At 41.4% G+C, this 19,431-nt stretch overlaps 1 protein-coding gene across 8 annotated transcripts in view; it reads left to right on the top strand.

Moving 5' to 3' along the window:
• Window positions 1-19,431, top strand: part of LOC112486239 (bone morphogenetic protein 4) — a 147,202-nt gene that overhangs the window by 123,110 nt on the left and 4,661 nt on the right. For 6 of the 8 annotated variants that reach the window (XM_025057926.1, XM_025057922.1, XM_025057927.1 and 3 more), the window contains 2 exons: window positions 3,637-3,768; window positions 18,681-18,806. The gene's annotated coding sequence lies outside the window, so the exon portion shown is untranslated. The remainder of the gene's footprint in view (window positions 1-3,636; window positions 3,769-18,680; window positions 18,807-19,431) is intronic. The other 2 variants (XM_025057923.1, XM_025057928.1) reach the window with 1 other exon arrangement.

The following is a 19,431-nucleotide window of genomic DNA, read 5'->3' as shown; positions in this document are numbered from 1 at the left end:
ATTGATAAGACCTGTCTTCTCAGCCAGTAAACCAGCAGACCACCAGCTACCATCACAGAACACAACCATTCAAGATACAACTCTTTCACATCTTGAATTTTACAGGGTGACCTACAAGATATTAGATTATTAGATGTTGTTCCTTATTTAATCCTAATTCAAAAAAACTGGAGTCTCTGTCTTTGTTCTAGGTACTGTAAATAAAAAATGGATGTGGTTCCTCTGGGGCTTGAACGCAGAACGTTTTGCGTGTAAGGCAGGCGTGATAACCACTATGGACCTCTCACATCCTCCGACTCAAACATCATTTGAGTCGGACCACTGTGACACACAGCCCACAGCCTCCAGTCTTTGGCATTTGTATTTGTTTCTGGTGGTTGTTGTTGTCCATCGACGTTCACGAGGTCTTACTACAGTAGTTCACCCCAGGAATGTTGTGTAACCCAACATTCTGCACACCGTGCGTGGCTCCACTTATGCAACCATATCAGTCGTTACAGATTCCACATCATTCTAAAAGTGTTGTTGGACCGGTTCAGTAATTGGGTGGTCAGTGTGTGTGTGTTTTCGTGGCACTCGGCCACTAATGATTCAGTTTTTCAGTGAAACTCACATGTAATTACCAACATGTCAAGGTGTAAAACACAGAACAGGCACCCGTGTTTGCTTGTTGCTGGCTGTGCTGTCCAGCTGGCCTGACGTGTGTGGGAAAGATTAGTGTATGAATGTATCCCTCACTGTAATTTGCACTTAAAGTAGGAGTGTAAAATTATAAAAGATGTGACATTTATGAGAGCGACGATCAACCGCTTTGACCCGCTGACAGTAAACACAACATCGGAGCAGAACACAGTGTTAAACCTGGGGTTTACCCCACTAATAAACTTGGGTTGTTTTGGAAATAATATAAAATAATCACAACCTATTACCACAATCTGACCACCACAGCATGTAAATACCTCATGGCGTGTAACAGGCAGTTTTATAACTGCCCAAGCAGTGAATTATCCAATTTGTTCACCAACACAGTCACAGCCACTCATTGGTACAGTAGATGTTCAGAACAAGAGTCAGTGAATGCAGCTACGTACTTCAACTGTGGAAGTTAGCACTCCTACAATTTAACAATCAGACGCCGTCATTTGTTCCACTGTTTAAATAAAACTAAGGTTTAAAAAACAGCTGGTTGTGACACTAAACCAGACCTGGGCAAACTGCTGTGCTTTCTAATCTGGCCCACTACACATGGGTAATTCATGTGGTAAAGACTGTTTTAATTCCTTCTGCTTCATGCATTGTAATGAATTCACTGTAAATTTAGTTAATGCAACTAGATTAACTGACAGCAGAGGTCAAATGTGCCAAATTTATTTTGAAGCTTTAGGATTAACCCTGGACCCTGGAACATCACAGCAGGTGTGCAGCTCAGGGAGGCGTCAGTGGAAGTTGTTGGAGCCAAAGGGACGTTGACTCTGTTTCTTCACTGACATCAGCAGCTGGAAGTCAGGCTTATTTTTAGAGTCGGTCAGGAAACGCCTGAATCTCTCGTGGTCCCTGATTGGCCGAGGCCAACTCTTTGACTTTTTTAAACAAAGATAGGAGTTGCATCATCAGTCTCAGTCCTCATGTGACAGTTTGGTGAAGTTCATGTCCTCACAAGTATGTATAAATATGTTCTAATCCTGTCCATCCTGGTGAAGATCTCAGCATCTTTATCTCCTCTACCTCCAACTCTACCGCCTGTCTTTTAAGCTGAGCCTCTGTCTCTGACCCATTCATCACAGCAGGTCTCTCCACCATCTATTCAACCTTCTCTTCTGTCCAACACCTGCCCTGACAGCCACCTCCACCTTCTCCATCTCCATTCCTCCAGGTGGATGTTACCAAGTACAAACCATTGTTTGTACTTGGTAATTTGTTTGGTAATTTGTTTGTACATCTCTCTCTTTAAACTTGTTACAGCCTTATTTTTAAGCTGTGTCTTTGCTGTGTTTTCTTGGCTCAGTAGGTCACTCCAGGTCGCAACATTTCACTCAGGAACATGTTAAACGCCAAACCAGGCATCAGCCCATCGACCCCACCCTCCCCTGTGTGCGTTGCCCGGTGCCCTTTCAGCTAATTCTCTAATATTTTACCAGCCATCAACCACTGATCTCGCCCACTCACTTTTCTCAAGCTCCACACTTCTTGGCACGTCTGCGCTGCGTCTCCCCGCCGGGACTGCAAAAACAGCATTAGCATACGTGGGAGGGAATGTTTGACCATTACTCAGAATCAGATAGCACACAGTTGACCGTGACATAATTTTATTTACAATGGCTAGAGACCCAGGCCTGTATAAATGTTAAATCCCTCTATCTACATGTCTGAGGAGGGAGGGGTGGAGGTTGGGTTTGGAAGCCTGGCTGGTCAAAAACTGACCCAGCTCTGGTCTCAATGTAAATGCAATTATACAGTAAGTAGTTTAACTTTGCAATCTGATTGGACACGTTCCAGTCGAACCGTACTGGTACAACCAACGAGGCTCCGTCGAGATTGATCAGAAAAACGTATTTAGAAGCCGACGTAGGATCTGCAGACTTCCGACCGTTGGTCTTTTCTCCCCTCACTTCTCTCCACATGTCTTTCTTTCCTCTGTGGTTTTCTTGTCTTGTTATTTTCATCCTTCTTCCTTGGTCCAAACTCAACGCAGCCACACAGAAACCTGGGCTGCACATGTGCCTGATAACATCACTTCAGTTACAAATCAGACCCCGGTCTGTGCTGCTTACGTAAAGCCATAACGAGGCTCATTTAGACAAACAAAATGAGGTAAATTTGCCAAAGCCATTTTCTATTTATGCCTAATTTGACTAATTTCTTCAAAAATGGATAAATTAAAATAAAAAAAAAGTCGAGTTCATTTCACTTCTGTGGGTTTATATCAGAGTGCATGGTTTTTTCAGCGCTCACTAAGCCGTAGCTGGATGTATGGAGTGTATTGCTGTATTAATGGCAGACGTTTACGTCCACTGTCCTTTTGGCTGCACAGAAACTCAAATGTGGGGTCGAGTTTGAGAAATTCCTGGTTTTATAGCACAGATTCAGCGATAATTTCAAAGGAACATTTAGTTCATGTTAAGTGTTTTGTTATGGATTTTGTGTGAGAAAAACAAGTAGACAAATTTTTGCAGCCTGTGGCAGAAAAACGCAAATAAAAAAGAACTTAGGCCAAAAGTCACTGTGTGCGCGTTGTACCTGTGAAGTTGGAAGGTAGGAAGCAGTGGGATTGTCTGCAGGTTCCATCTGAGTGTGTATTCTGAACTCATCTTTTTGTTACTCCTCAGAAATATTTTTTGTAAATACTAAACGTATGTGTTTTAAATAAGTGTGATTATGGCTTTAATGCACAGTAATGACTTAAATCCATCAACTCTGTGAAGCTAAACTTTCAGTTAATTAATAATTCAATCTTCGATCAGTCACAAATACAACAGGTGACATGTATTTTTATTGTATGTATTTAATTAAATAACCTATGGTCATGTTTGCAATCCAAGTTTGTGACGTGACTGCAGTGTCCACAGAGGGCAGCAGTGGGTCAGCGTACATGTGACATCTGGGTGTTAAGGCAGAGTTTTTGACTCTTCTCTCCAGCTGAGGCCACTGCAGGTTCACAAAGGTCACAGGTGGCTTCATGTGGAGGCAAACATCTCCAGATGGATGTCAGAGGACGGCTCTGTCAGAGGACGGGTCTGCGTTTCACAACACAACAGCGGTCAGAGGAAGGTCAGCAGCACTCTAAACTCATTCTTCTCTCTCTCTCTCTCTCTCTCTCTCTCTTTCTCTCTCTCTCTCTCACTCTGTATCTCGTATGTATTTCGTTGTTGTAGTACATTTTTTCCTGCGTGCTCTTGTTTTTACATCACCGTCAGCCCAGGTGGGTTAAACACTCACGTTACATATCATGATGCATTCACACACCTATGCAAAACAAGGGAAAAATCCAATAGAACCATTTCATTTCTGTACGTTTCTGCGTCTAACCCTAAAGTTCAGACTTTTTGGGTGGAATTCAACCCGGGAAATTCCCCACTTTTGACACTCTGACAGCTCTGGTTTGTGTTGCTGAGGATAATCAGTGAATTCTAGAGCACAGCCGAACCTGTAATTACAAGGGAAATTAGCAATAGGCAGTAATTTGTGTCTATTTGCAGCTCCGAGTTTGACAGTGTGGGCGGGTCCGCGCCAACCTTTTGTATGAAATGTTAAAAGGCTGGAATAAAATGGGCGTTAAATGTGCTTTTATAATAACCCTGAAACATTTAAATCCATCATTACAGGACGCCTTGTTCTGTGTTTAACCTTGCATTTCAGAATTTAAGATTTAGACCCTTGAAGAAAAGAACAATTGCAAAGACAAATGTGATTTGCACCTGTGTATTTTCTCACATCCTACCAAATTAAACCACGCAAAACATTATTCAATCATGAAGCTTTTGGAGAGCCTTGGAACAAAACAACCTGCAGGAAGCGATTCTGCGGCTGTGTGATCCTGGGAATCTTGAAGCTATTTCACTCCAAAAGAGCACCTCAGTTAAAGCTCATTGTGTGTTTTTTTTTTTTTTTAACAGAAGTTCAATGTTATTTTAGAGTTGTCTGTGTTCCTGAATCACTACCAGCTGCCTGAGTGAGTGGGCCGCCAGGTTACTCGCCCACTGATGAAGGAGCAGCTGGCTGTGGCCCAGGCTACCGCTGAACACTGTTTAGATTGAGGATTCATCCCAGGGTAAAAAATAAAACTGCATCATATTGTGAGAATCAATTAATTTTCACTAGCCGTGAAGGTTTTCATAAACAGAGACTGGCCCGTATTTAGAGCAGATGTGGGCCACTCAGGAGCCCAATACGCCTAATATACCTGAAACTCTACGTCCAGATTCTCAGGCTGCAGCAGTACCATGTATCAACCATCAGAATGGGTCACACGGCTCTGACTGTCCTGTCCAAATTTGTCTGCGGCAGTGAATGCAGTCAGCTTTCGTCCTACATTATTGGTAATGTAATGTTATTGGTAAAAGTGGTCCATATTTGTATGTTATCTATGAAAGAATGTAAGACTTTAGCAGCCTGAATCTGGGTGAAGAGAGACAAAGGAAATATAGTGGATGTAAAAAAAAGTCTCTAACCCCTGATTGAACGTAGATTTAGGACTGAGTTTCATGTTGTACACGTGAAGATCACACAAAATGTCTGTGTTTTTGTTGACAGTAGACTCAGAAAGCAGCAGATTAACTGTCACTTCAGTTCTGGGCCTGACCTCTGTCCAGATTAACAATACAGACAAGGGTTAAATCAACAGTGGTAAAAGACTTAGTGATAGGACAATATGAACGTTAAAATAAAGGGTGAAGGGAACTTCCTGTTTGTTTCTCCAAGTTTGAACAGGGAGAGTCGTTTGGATCTGTGACAGCTCGCTTACATTTTCTTTTTTGTGTGTGTGTTTTGTCTCATTGTCTAAACTGTTGCTGTGATGTTGCTCTGGACACCTGTGTGTGTGTGTGTGTGTGTGTGTGTGTGTTCCTGATGTGACTATAGTTGTGGGGATGTTGTTTTGGGAGGAAACATGTCCTTGAGGGGACATTTTGCAGTGAGAGAGTATTTTGAGGGTTTCAGTTTGATTCTGAGTGAATTGCTCATGAAATAACACAAAAACCTGTGGTTATCTGTGTGTGTGTGTGTGTGTGTGTGTGTGTGTGTGTGTACTCCAGCTGCTCCAGTGATAAGCAGCAGATGATGACAGGGCGCCCAGGTCTAATTAGAGAGCTCTTCAAAAAGCTGCAGAGCTGATGTCAGTTACACTGCAGCTGTGAAGGTCATCTTCATACACACACACACACACACACACCTGGAGGGCTGGTGTAGTGGGTGGGAGGAGTGTGGGGGGGGGGTCGCTCCATTGTCAATCATTTCCTATAACTGAGGGAGATTACGTGCTGACTCAGCCCACCAGCTGATCACCAACCACCCCCCCCCCATAGGGACTTCCCCCGCCCACTGTCTATCACGGTGGGAGGAGAGCGCTACACCTGTGCCCCGTGTTCACAGCGCTGACTCAGGAGCTGTAGAACGAATCTGAAAAGAATGTTCTAAAAATGGGTCGGGTATAAGGCAACCAGGATAAAAGTGTTTCTGGCAACAATTGCAGTGAAAGTGTTTGTGACTCATTTAGCAAATAATACTTCGATATTTGGGGAAATTGTATTTGTTAATGGTCCGATGAACCGATTGGTATCTTTCACACAGCTTAAGAATTAGAAAAGTACCAGAAATAAAAATGTTCATATTTCTAAATAATTCTGAAATCACTTAATCAAATGGTTGACCACATTCTTCTTACTCAGTAATGAATTCTAAAACTATAGGCCACAAACCTCCACCAGAACTGGCTTCTTCTATGACCCTGTGGTTGCCTAGATGTGTAAGTGTGTCGAGAACACAATAGAACCGTGAAAGAATGTTCACTGACTTTTCTGTTTATATCTGGTTGCCAGGTGTGGCCCACTGATTGTGGCCCACTGATTGTGGCCCACTGATTGTGGCCCACTGCAGCACCTTAAGGCTCACAGTCTAATCCTGCCTAGCATGTTGCTCTGGCATACTGACGGCCAATACTAAATATTTTCCTTGGCCTTGAATATAGAAATGACTTATCTCTGGATGTTTTGACTGTGATGGTCCACATCTCATCGTCAAACATTAACCAAAACTGGCCTACTTCAGAAATTCTAGTGGATTTTTTGCCTACTATTTGGATACCAACTCCAGGTGGGATGGCCAGTATTATGGCTAAAGGACACAAAATGTGGGCATGTAAGTGTAAGTGTAGGTCTGTCTTAAGTTGGCTCTGTGTGAAGTCTGCCCCGTCACTGCTCTAGTTCTAGTTCATTTTTAATTCCCTTTGAGTCTTAACCAAAAGTCTAAACATGGAGATTAGAAGTCTGAGGCCTCAGTAAACACAGTCCAGTAAGAATCTGAACAATACACTCACAGTTGAATGATTTTCCACAGTATAGATGAAGTGATGGTCAGTTCCACTTCTCCATGACGGGTTACAAATATACAAACGTTAGCTGCACTGAGAGAATTCCATTATTTCGGAGGAAGACATGCCAAACCTTTTTTAAGTAGTTTCACTGGACCACAGCGTGGGCCAGTGTGGTGGTGGACCAGAGTCAGGCTCCTGCAGTAGTTCCAACCAAAATGTGAAGTACAATACAACATGCTTTGACAGAATCTTGTGTCAGTAACACAGCGTGTAATCTCCTGGACTTATTTCTTCTCAGACACTATTTTGTTTAAGCCTCCTACATGGTACCCATCCATCCATTCCCACCCACGGAAACCCAGACTCTTGGAACCTTGTACGGTCCTACAGCCAAGTCTCCAACGAACAACTTCCTCTAACAACACAGTAATCTTGTTTATGCTGCCAATTTTGGGGGTAACAACGCCATACTGGTGTTTAACTAAAGGCCCTTTATCATTCCTGGGCTGACCTCAACGTCCCCACAGGAGACCTAATGATGACATCTACAAACCAGCGCCAAGCTCTGCGGGCTGATAATCCCTGACATCACGTTCCGACGTGGCCAGATTCAAACTCTGGGCGTTAAGTGTGAGGGAAGAGAGAGATGCAGAGGAGACTGGCAGAGGGAGAGGAAAGCCAAATTGTTGGAAGGCAGCCCTGAAGATGGTTGTGGTTTTATGTATCTCCGTTATCGTTCCATTCCAATAAACGTGGATGGGATTCATCTGTGGTCGTGACAAGAAGATGAAAAAACAGCTGCGTTCTTTCCACTTCTCATATTTCTCTTACATTTCATTTTTACCTCATCCAATTTGGTTCCAAAGGACTTGAATTAACTTAACATGATCTGGTTCTACAAAGTCTCCTTTGCTTCTCCCAGAGTCATTCCCATCTGCTGGGAATCAGAGTCCAGTGTTCCTCTTTAATTTCTTCTTGATGTCCATCAGTCCCACCGTCCTGGAGGTTGTTCATTCTATTGCTTTCTCCTCTATATCTACCGCTTTTTTTTTCTTTCTTCTTCTTGAAGTTTTTGCAGAACCTTCTTAGTCAGTAAATACTGAGGGAGTATCTCATCAATATGGCGCGCCGCTGCCTGGAGTCTAACCCCTATTTTGGTCACCGATTCATCAAACTGGCCTAACTTCATCTTTACTTTGCTGATTTAGTGCAATATTTCAGAGAAATTTGTGCTAACATTTAGTTACTATCTCTTTGTCTGGTTTTGGTGAAATCTCCTGCAGTTTTTTTTAGTAGCCTAATTTATTTGAATACGTTTTATCCACTTTGCTAAGAGGCTTAGTGATTCAAAGTTTTATATTTCATATCTTGAACTACGACTTACTGGAATTTTTATATTCATATGGAAATGTTTTGCTATTTTTTACATTGTTGATTTTTAGATAGCTTTTTGTTTATATTTCAGATAAAAAGTTGTTTCAAGACTTACTAGCCTGTAATGTATTAACTTTAGTGCAGCTTTCAGGCCCGATCGTTGCTATTCTTGCACTAAATCTTTTTTTATTTTTTGCCTACCTTATGAATTCCATAAGTTACCGGTCGATTCTTATTTCTCTTGAAGATGGAACATCTGTATCTTTACGTAGTGACTCCAGTTTACAGACAGCTTTAAGTCACACTTATTCACTCAGTTTCCATGTTAATCTGGTTTATTTAAAGGCGGATTAAATTAAACGATGAGTTGTCCAGCAGGATTTAATCTCATTTTATATAACTGTGACACTGAGAGGGATTATGAGAGACGCTGTATGACGGCGCTGGGGTTCGGTTTCCTCAAAGGCCATGTATTCCTGCAGGAACACGAGTCCAGAGTCATGAAGCAGAGAAGAGCGGCAGCAGAAACACACATGGCGTCAATAGCCTTTTATTTATTGCCTGTAATTATCTTCTTCCCGCACTGGACGTGTCGAGGCACATCTCTCACTGCTGCTTGGTACCGGTGGGCTTTTAGCGTTTACATGGTGCTCTACTGCCTCCTATTGGACAAATTGTGGTATGAACTTGACCCGTTCTTTCATCAGACATTGATCTTTGTGGATGAAACGTTGACCAGATAATCAAGGGCTGTGAAACTGGAGATAAGTCTAAGAAAGGGCAAATTGGGAGAAACTGATAAGGAGTCAGTAAAGAAGAGTGAGTGAGTGTTTTGGGAGGTCTTTACCCTACAACTCTGGAAGGTATAAAAATGTACATGAGATGTATTCAATGCAACTGATTGACGGTACAGTGAGTAGAGTAGGTTTTGTTATGTTATAACCGTATATAATATAGTCAGTGGCCATCAGTATGGATTTGTAAGAGAATCAAATTGTATTATTTCTTTGTAAGTTCTAGTCAGAAGGAGCTGCAGTTTTGATGGTAAATTTGGTGAAAGGTGAAAAGAGAAAAAAACATAATAAATGCAGGAGTGGCTAAAGAGTGCCTGAGGGCGGCCCAGCTTATAAGATATACAGTATATGTAGTGACATGCTTGGTGTTTGTAAGAACTGATTGATTTGATTTGAAAGAACATCTGCTGTGTTGTTAGCTTGTGACTGCCGTGTCAGCGGTGTGCTCTTAACTTTCATTTTCTACTTCACTGACGACACCGTTAGTGTTCAGCCTTGCCTCTGTCTTTTGAATCATCCACTAGTGCACAAATGTTGCACCATCATTTCATCAGCAGACTCTTGGACCCTGCTGTGATCACTATAATCCATCACTGTAATCCATCAGCGGATATCATGATGCAATTTTAAACAGAGGCATTTGATTTGAAAAACAAACTCCGTGGTGCATTCGGGTGACACTGAAAACCGCTGACAAGCTTGACGTAATGCAAGAAGCTATCGAATTCATGTGATTCTCCCCCTGAAGTCTGTGTTTGCTTGTTGGCCTTTGAGTGTCTGTCAACATGCTTAAGACATTGAGTGTAACAGCAGAAGAAAAACAAAAGGAAAAGACATTAATAAGATCAGAAAAACATGGCTCTGATTGAGGAGTAAGTATTTTCACCTTGTCCTCTGCTGCTGCTGTCACTGAGTGTTTTTTACTCCTTCATTGTCTTTCTCGGGTGTCCGTCTGCTGTCAGGTGGCGGAGATCGGTTTCTGTGATAGTTCCTGTGCTGATGCACAAATAATGAGCGCCGTGGGCTTTTAGGAGCTGCAGTCTGTAATCTGTTAAAGCTCACAGCTGTCTTGTACAGACATGCTTCAACAGCAGTGCAGACGAGGAGGAGAGGCTAATGTTTCTTCCATCACCAAAGTCCTTATGATTGTGGTCAGACTCCCATTGCTCTCCAGAACTCTGTGTTCATCCCTTCAGCCTGTCATCAGTTTGTCTTTTGACACAAGTCAGAATTGGTTGGAAAAATAACTCAGAGCTCAAAGTGTTGAAAAAAAAAAACAAAAAAACATTAACTGATGGTGTCTTTGAAAGAAGGTACAAAACCGTCTTTACAGTTTGCGGTTCATGTTTCTCCTCAATATCTTCGTTTTGTGAATGGCAACAGATCATCTCACTTGGACCCTTGGCTCCTAACTCCAACCATCTCTGTGTTCATCTCTGTGAATCTTTTTCTTTTTGTTCACGCCTGGCAGCTCCATCTTGGTTCAAAATATTTACCTTATGTTCATAATCTTTCCAATTTTACTTCCAAAAAACAACCTAATGAGCTTGACCTAGTTGATGAACTGGTCCGTCTTCACCACCTCTACTCCTGGTGTCTTTACTAGTCCCTGACTGTCATCCATCTTCTCTCCAGTGCAGACCTCTACAGGATCTCTTCCACCTCAGATGACAGCGTCACCTCCCACCTGACCTTACTGTATCTGTCAGCCTGTCCATGCAAACAATATGATTCTACTTTTTCTCTGTACCCATCTGTCACTTTGACTGCACACCTCCTGTTCTTTTCTGCCTCTCCAGTCTTCCTGTGCCAGTGAATCTAATGTTTTTTGGGGGGTGGGGAGGTTATTGGAAAGTTGACCTTAAATGACTTGTGTTGTGATCTGCTGCTTATAGAAAATTAATAAATAATATTACCCTGGGAGGGGGAGTACAGGTGCCCCCTTGTATAAAGTAGGGGGAAACCCTGTGCCCTGTGGTGGAGCCTCATCTGTCGATGGAACACATGCTGTAATGGAATGCTGGTTATTCTAACCAGCTCGTGCTAACTAGACTTTAGTGCCACGGCTGAAGTCAGCATATGTTTAAACCTCCGTCAGTATAAGCTAACACTTACTCACCAGGACACTTTCACCCACTGAGTCAGAGACCTGACCCCTGCCCAAAATCCCATTCATTTCCAATTTGGAGTGATTCACTGCTGCTCCAGGTCCAAACACACCCAGTAGCTGTAAAAGCTCCTCTGTTACTTCTTTAACATTTCGTGCTTGTTTCTATTTTTGTCTGTTCCAAACTGTTCTGTATCACTTCCTGAGTTTAGTGGAAAACATGGACCTGCTGTTGATTTTTATTTGGATAAGGAAGACTTCAGGGGGAAACTAATAACCGCAGCAGCCATGAAGTCAGTCGGAGACTTCATCTGTGATTACACTCAAGATTTGTTTTTTCATTTTTGTCTTATTAGTGATTCTGCCCTTATTAATCTGCTCAAACTTATTATCCTTGTTTATGAGGGTCAAGAACTTGTATTAGAAAATGTCACCATCTTAACGCAGCGTTCACTTTGAATCAGTTCTACATCTGCTGTGTTGCTAACAATGACTCACTCCTCCACCACCATCATCATGTGGTCGAGAAGTGGTCGACTAATTGCCCTTTTAATTACGTTTAATGTCTTAAAGTTTCCTGGCAAAGGAAAAATCATTATTTAAGGAAGTTCTACTATAAAGTATAGGTACACACTAAGTACTGGGTCTACCAATCAGGAAGGAATAATGATTCGCCTTAAAAGTATGGCAGCAAATCATGGACACAACCAAGAAAAAAAAAAAAGAAATGTGACAAATTCACTACTCAAATATTTGTACATATCACATAAGTCTTTTCTTTTTACTCATTTTATTTTATAAAGTATTTTATTTTCTATTTCTTTTTTGGCTTCTGGCCCCATTTTGGGGTTTTCTAGAATTAGTTTTTGATTGATTAATGGTGTGTGGTGTTTTTAATCATAATTACAAAATAATATTAATTAGTTAAAAATGTATTTTAGCAGTATTTTTATTAATCAATTGCAAGTCATTTCAGGCGACCCCGTTTGTATACTAGGTGATCCCATGTGGGGTTGCGCCCGCCAAGGTTGAAAAAACACAGATGTACAGTGTCTTGAAAGGCGCCAGTATATTATTATTACTGTTGTTGTTGTTGTTATTATTATCCATCATGTGTTTGTGGCTGTCCAGTTGGTTAACTCATGATTAATCACTAGTTAGGCAGTTTAGTTTATTAATCATTTTTGTTTGAATGATTTTCCCTATGAACTGCAGTGGGGAGAATCAAAGACTGTAAGTTTTGGTACAAATATATTCCTAAAGTTTATCCAATGTAGACAGATGGTTGTATTTAGAGTCAAACTAAAACATTAGTCTGTTTGGATCTGATAGCATCTCAGTCAACTACCAATTTGAGTTAAAAACAAAAGTTTTCTCTATGGACAGTAGTTACTGTAAATAAAAAGAAACATTCCGACAGTTTGTCCCGTCTTCTGGATCGTCTCGTTGACCATGTCAGGACTCCATACAGCCTGAACCCTACCTTTACTGTACAGGTACATGTCTGTTAGGACAATAAAAGCCTCACATCATAGATCCACACTGAGCCCCCCTTCATTAAATTCACCAGGGTGTCTGGTGCCATCATGCTTGTGGTAAATTGCTGTGAATCACTTCAGCAAATCGCGTCTGAATTTTCTCCTTCTCCCAGTAGTTGGAAAGAAGCTACAACAAAACAGCAGCAGCAACTACAACGGTGCTCAATTGCACTGCCAGGAACATGGGAGCAGATGTCTGATGGGAGAGGTTTTGCACCACTTCTGCCAAACCTTCGGGGGAACTTAACGCTGACATTCAGGAGACAAGAGACGCCACAAATGAGAACCAGAGAATCGAGAAAGTGAGGGAGTGAATGATGCGATAGAAGCTGATGAGTGAAACATTGTCTCACATTAAAGGAGACGCTCACGTCCAGCAGCAGGCGGCGGCCAAGTTTGTCCATTTGTTCATTTGAAACCACTTCAGCCTGTTAGAGGCTGTGGGGGGAGCTGGAGCCCGGCCCAGCTGACAGTAGGTGGTTGGTGAGGTAAACTGTGGACAGAGTCTCCAATTGACCTAATCAGCACTTTACATGTCTTTGGACTGGAGAAGGAAACCGTGGTTCCTGAGAAAAAAAAACATGCACACATGGTAAAAACATGAGTTTCACACAGAACAGCCATCCTGAAAACTGGGACGTGAACCAGTCACAGTCTGTACTGTAGCAGTGAAATCATGTTTTTATCATTAAAAATGTGCCTGGCCTTAAATATGTGACATTTATTGTTTAGGTCGCTGTTAATATTATGGAGATTTACTGTGAAAATCTCAGACTGTGAGTGAAGAATGAGATATCCAACATACTGTATATCTGTCACATATATTGCATCACTTATCGGTCATTTGAAGGGTATATATTTGAAATTATTACACAAACATATAAATGTGAAAAGACTTTGTTTATGAAAAGGAAAGTTGTTTAAATGGTGGAACGTTTAACAAACTCAGATGGTCTCAAATCTCCCAGGCTGTGGCGTAATTGTGAAAATACGAATCGTACAAACTTGTACATTTTTGTTTATATTGTTTTTGGCACTTTTTTCTGCCTTTTTTTAAACAAAGCCCAGAGTGAGTGGTGGGCAGGCAGTTTTTTCCTCCTTCCTGCCAGACTTGGATGTTGAAGCCAACATTGAAACAGGATATTGTTGGGATAAATCTTGGCATTTTGAGCCTCCTGAAAAATCAAATGTTGGATAAAATGTTGGTTTCAAGTGCACACACAGACACACACACACACACACACACACTGTGCTGTTCATGTGTTTTCCAGAATATATGTAGAACGATACGATCAGCCGATCAGATGTGTGGTCTGTTCTGTGTTCTACTCCATAGAAACTGATCTTGTTTATTGGCTCCGTGGTCTACTATATATGATGCTGGTGGTGACAGTATGTTGCCAGTACATGCAGTAAATACTGTGTATTCAATAATACTGTGGTTTACAGATTGTGTCTTTAAAAGCCTGGTGGCCAAGAGAAAAAACATCAAGTTTGTGCGTCACTGTCAGTCAGCAGGATGGTTTCAACCTTTAAAATCATTTATTTTAAAGAAAACATTTTGGCCACAATTTAATATTATTGAGAGTCGGAATCCATACCCAGAAAACACAATAACTCAATCACTGATCCAGTCCAGATCCAACACTTACGACACATGAAGTATTGGCACTTAGGTGGCCCACAGATGTGGGCCTTTACAGTCATCATCGAAAATGCTAAGAGCATCACATTTACACATTTAATGTGTTGAACCCACATTTGTTATAGATTTGTAGGTATGAAATGTTGGCTACGTCCGACTCAGACCCAACTTGTCAGAAGGACTTATTAGTTGGATGGAGCTGAGAAAAAGATGGGTGTTTTATTCATGTTATGGTGGTCTGGGGACTTGCACTAAAACAACAGTGGTGTCCCAGACAGCATCTCTATGGAAGACCTGTCATGTTGATGGTGGACTACGAGGGTTAGACCTACATACAGGAGATAGAGAGCACCTGTTAACATCTGTGTCCCAAAATGTTCCTGCATGAACCCCTGTCTGGGCAACACGGTCCAGTTTGGAGGGTTGTTGGTTTGGTTCCACCTTCTCCTCTTGTCAGATTGAGTTTTGTTTTTTTCTTCACACAGTTTAGTAACATGCAGCATTAGGACAACTGTTCACTCTAACTGGACCGTAGGCGTGAATAGTTGGTGTTTTGTCTCTATGACCTGTGATGGACTGCCCTCGCCTGATGACTGCTGGGATTGGCTCCACCTCCCCTCACCACTGTTACTTGGAAGCAGCCACTGAAACTAAATGAAGAAAAAATGAAGTATATTTAAATGTGACCTTTTTTCATATATAAATGAACCAGTGAGCTCGGTGATGTCATTCAACAACAGAAGAGAGCGGTGCTGCGCCCGCTGGTCATTTACATTCCTACCACGCAAATGTCCTTCGGTACAGATGTCAGCGGCAGCAGTTGGTCTCGGGTCAGGCCTCACACTACCGGTAATACGTGCACTTCTACATGTACTGCTCAAAGGCACTCAGTTTTGGCAGCAGCACGGCGTTATTTGTGTTCTAATTAAACACAATTAGCCTGAAACTGAACTGTTATCGGCATCTCTTCAAACAAAGCTTTTTGGATGGATCTCTACGTCTAAACTGAACTGCACATTTGGCGTCTTCACCTCCGCCCACTGTCTATAAACTGTTTCTGAATCCATCCAAATATGATTAGCCCAACAATCACTAACCATTAAGACGCAGGCTCCTATTTGAAGCACTTATTTGCTAATGAGGCGTCTCAGAATACACACGAAGGCTGGGCCAGAAAATCACAGTCTGACCAAAGCAACAGACCACAGACGTGAAGACCAGAATAGTTTTTATTCCTTTTTCTAGCTTGGCTAATATTTAGACAAGGAGTAATATTCTATTCTATGCTTTGAATCACTTATGAAATCATTATGTGGCAACTCCTCACATTCATCTTAAACTTGTTCATACACAGTAAAGGGTTACCGTTTTGTTTTTTTAAAGGACTAAACTGAGCCAGAAGCTAGGGGAATGTTAGCCCAAAATAGCTAACGTTTAAAACCAATAAATGCTAAACATTGCTTGCTAAAAAACAAAATATTAAATACAAGCTACCACAGAAATGACTAAATGTTAGCTGCCAGATAGCTAAAGTTCCAATCCAGTCAGTGTTGGGGTAAGTTTTTGGACCTGGAGTGGGTCTGGTCCAGTGTTTTTACAAACCTGCGTCTCAGGTACTGCAATAAAACAAATGGAAATAACAGATTTGAGCAAAAAGGACTTATACAGGTCCATGTTCTTCCTGCATCATTTCTGTCGGACATTTTTCTAACAGTTTGACCAGTTTATGCAAATAACGGCAACTCAGGGAGAGGGAGAGGGCAGCAGCAGCAGCAGCAGCAGCAGCAGATGTGTGGTTTAGATAACAGACCACAGTCATAATGGGCTGGTAACATGATGTATGGGCCGATTTTAATAACATAAACCTTCAAGTTTCATCTGGAAGCTGCACACACGTGCATACGTCTGGATACACACGCACAGATTGTGCCACATGGCAGTAAAAAACAAACTTCACCCTCTGCTCCTCCTGCTCCTCCTCCCTCCTCTGACTCCCTGGAGCTCCTGCAGCCTCTTTCTCCTTGGTCTGTCTTCAGTTACTTCAGTGGAGCCAGTGGATCCTGGCTCACAGTGGACAAACAGCATGGAGACAAATGTCATGGTACCAACAGTACAGCCCATAATTCTACCCAGTTTACCATGGAAACTATCCTCTTTTAACCGGTGGCCCAAGATAGATATTTATTAGGTTTTTGTTTTTTTTTAAAGAAATTACTTTAGCTAAATGTGAGTTATTCCCGATGGAACTTTGTCAAATTTATTTTTTAACTATTTTGGCTAACGAGGCCAACAAGAAGAGATTTTTGGCAAAGTTTTACATACTTTATCCTTGTTGTTAACTTAAGTTTGCTAGCTTTAAGCTTTTTAATGGTTATCTAGCATATAGAGTTAATGATTACAAACAATTGCTAAACATTAGTGGGTTTTTTTGTTAATAAAAATGATGTCTTTTAGCAAACTTTCTTCATGTATTTTCCTTTAAATTGTTTTTATTGGCTAACCTGTTGCTGTTGAGGCCAAAGTATTAGTGATGCTTCAGCCATCTTCCATGGAAACGCTCCTTTTTTTCCAAGTGTATGATCATTTCCAATTATTAAGGTGACTTTCTAATATTTGAGTTAGACTTTTGCAACTTCATGCTGATTTTTTTTTTTTCAGTTTCTACACCTCCTCTCTTTCTTTTGTGATACTATAGGAGGCAGTAGTTTTCTGACTGTGTGTGGAGGAGGTAAAGAGTTGCTGTTCAGCCTCCTGTCTTCACTTTCTGCAGGGCTGGGTTTGTTTAATCCAGTATCTGAGTCCAATCTTTCATCTGAGCCTTAATTTGAAGGAACTTTGAGAACATTTAGTGTTGGCCTGGGTTCCACAGGCAGTGGTTCTCTGTGGCTGCAGACCAGTGATGTTTTCATTCTCTTTAACTCCTTCCTACCACGTACCCGCTCACCTATAGTACTGTCATTAAGTACGCCAGACGCTACTTCATCTGCTCCGTTACTGTGGTCCTGATAAGAGAAAGTGGCTCCTGACATTGAGCTGTTTCTAATTATGCTGTTTGTTATCACACTGGGCCACCTGTCTGCACGTGCACAGCTCCACAGGAGTGAGTGAGTGGGTGAGTGAGTCCCTTCAGGTTTAAGAACACAGTCATATTTGATTGTACAAGAGTTCCTATGGCTGTGTCAATGTTTTTGCTTCGATTCTGAGTATGTTTGTGGATTTAGGTTCTGTCGTCACATTCTCTCTGTTCTGTTTGCAGAACTGTAGAGAAATGTGGGACTTGTGTTTTTGTCAAAACAAATAACTAATAATGAGAAAAGAACTGTTAATGTTGGGACTAAGTCATTGTTTGCTAAGTTTTCGTAATGTTGTTTTCTTACTTTTATCTGATCATAAACTAAATTCTGTCCTGAGTTGTAATCACCATTTGGCGATTTATTTCTACATTTAACCTGGCTAATATTTTTGCTAACTTTTAGCTTTTTAGCTAGTTAATCAGCAGGAGTGATGCTGTGTGTTTCTGTTGGCATCATAAATATTGAATTCAGTGATTATTCAGATATTTCAAAAACACACAAAGAGAGGAGACAAACATTGTACATCAGCAGCAGCTGTTGATCGTAGTCAGCACAGACTCATTTTTAAATTTCTAAATCCCAGGATTAAACAGACTCCGACTCTGACACCCTGGTCATGTGGTTCCACTTTTGACGTGATTGTATTCCTCCTCATTATTCATTCGAACAGAGCTGCAGCAGTGGCCCAGCACTTGTGGTAAATGCCTTCCATGTGTCTCTAATTGCCTCAGTCGAGGTATTTAAACACAAGGTGAAGTCATTAACACATGGGCACGTCCTCAGATCTGGAGCCAGTTCAGCCCTGGGTTGGAGAGTCGGACCACATCTACTGAGGCTCCAGGCCAGCAGTCTGTGCATCTAAACACCTCAGTTTCAACATTGATGGAAATATATGGTGTAAAATGTTTAAGGATCAATACGTTGTAGCCTTTTAATGAAGCTCTTCTATTGTTTCCTGATTAGAGTTCAGAGATTGCTGAGCTTCAGGCCGCGTTCGCTTCTTCAACACTTCCTCAGTCCTGAAGACGTGCTCAAAACCTTGAGCTGTAATCACATTTGAAGCGAGGTAAATTAACAAAGGCACAATACATGGGTTAATAGCCCCATCTGCTGTTTTACAGAGGGCACTGCAGCCACGCAATTCTGTCCACACGGACGAGGAAAGGGTGGGACAGAATTGGAGCAGAAGGAGGATGTGCAGACTTTTGAAGAACTGGGCTAAAACCTGGTTCCGCTAGAAAATAACGGTCAGTTTTCTGAAAACAAAAACAAAAACCCATCTACCATAAACAGCTAAACATGGTAATAAAAAATGATAATTTTACAAAACTGATTTATATATATATATATATATATATATATATATATATATATATATATATATATATATATATATATATATATATATATATATATATTTATGTACATATAAATACTAATACTATCGATACGGTATATAAATGAATGATCAATTTTAAATTTCTTTTCATGTGATGTCTTAATGGTCTCCCCCTGGTCTGGATGTTAGCCCATGCAGATGAAAACAATTTTTCTTTTTTATTCTGTGTTTTGCATCATTGATCAGCTGCAGCCCAGCACGTCCAGCGTCTACGTCAGAGGGCTTCCCTTTAAGTGTATCTGTGATCCGCACATGGGCCGAGCAAACATTTGAGGACATCCCACTCTGTCCTGCTGTGTTGTATACATTCACGTGCCACGTTGTCACGCACGCACCACACACTACACACACAGGAGCACAAACAGTGTGTCAGAGAGAGGGGACAGAAAGATTGAAAATGTATCTTCATGGATCGACGATTATGCTGCTGTAGATAAATAACCCCCACCCCTCCCCCATGGTATAATTCAGAG

The sequence above is a fragment of the Cynoglossus semilaevis genome, chromosome 8, assembly GCF_000523025.1.
Source record: "Cynoglossus semilaevis isolate Cse_v1.0 chromosome 8, Cse_v1.0, whole genome shotgun sequence".
NCBI classification, from domain to species: Eukaryota; Metazoa; Chordata; class Actinopteri; order Pleuronectiformes; family Cynoglossidae; genus Cynoglossus; species Cynoglossus semilaevis.
This window is presented reverse-complemented; position numbering and strand designations above follow the sequence as displayed.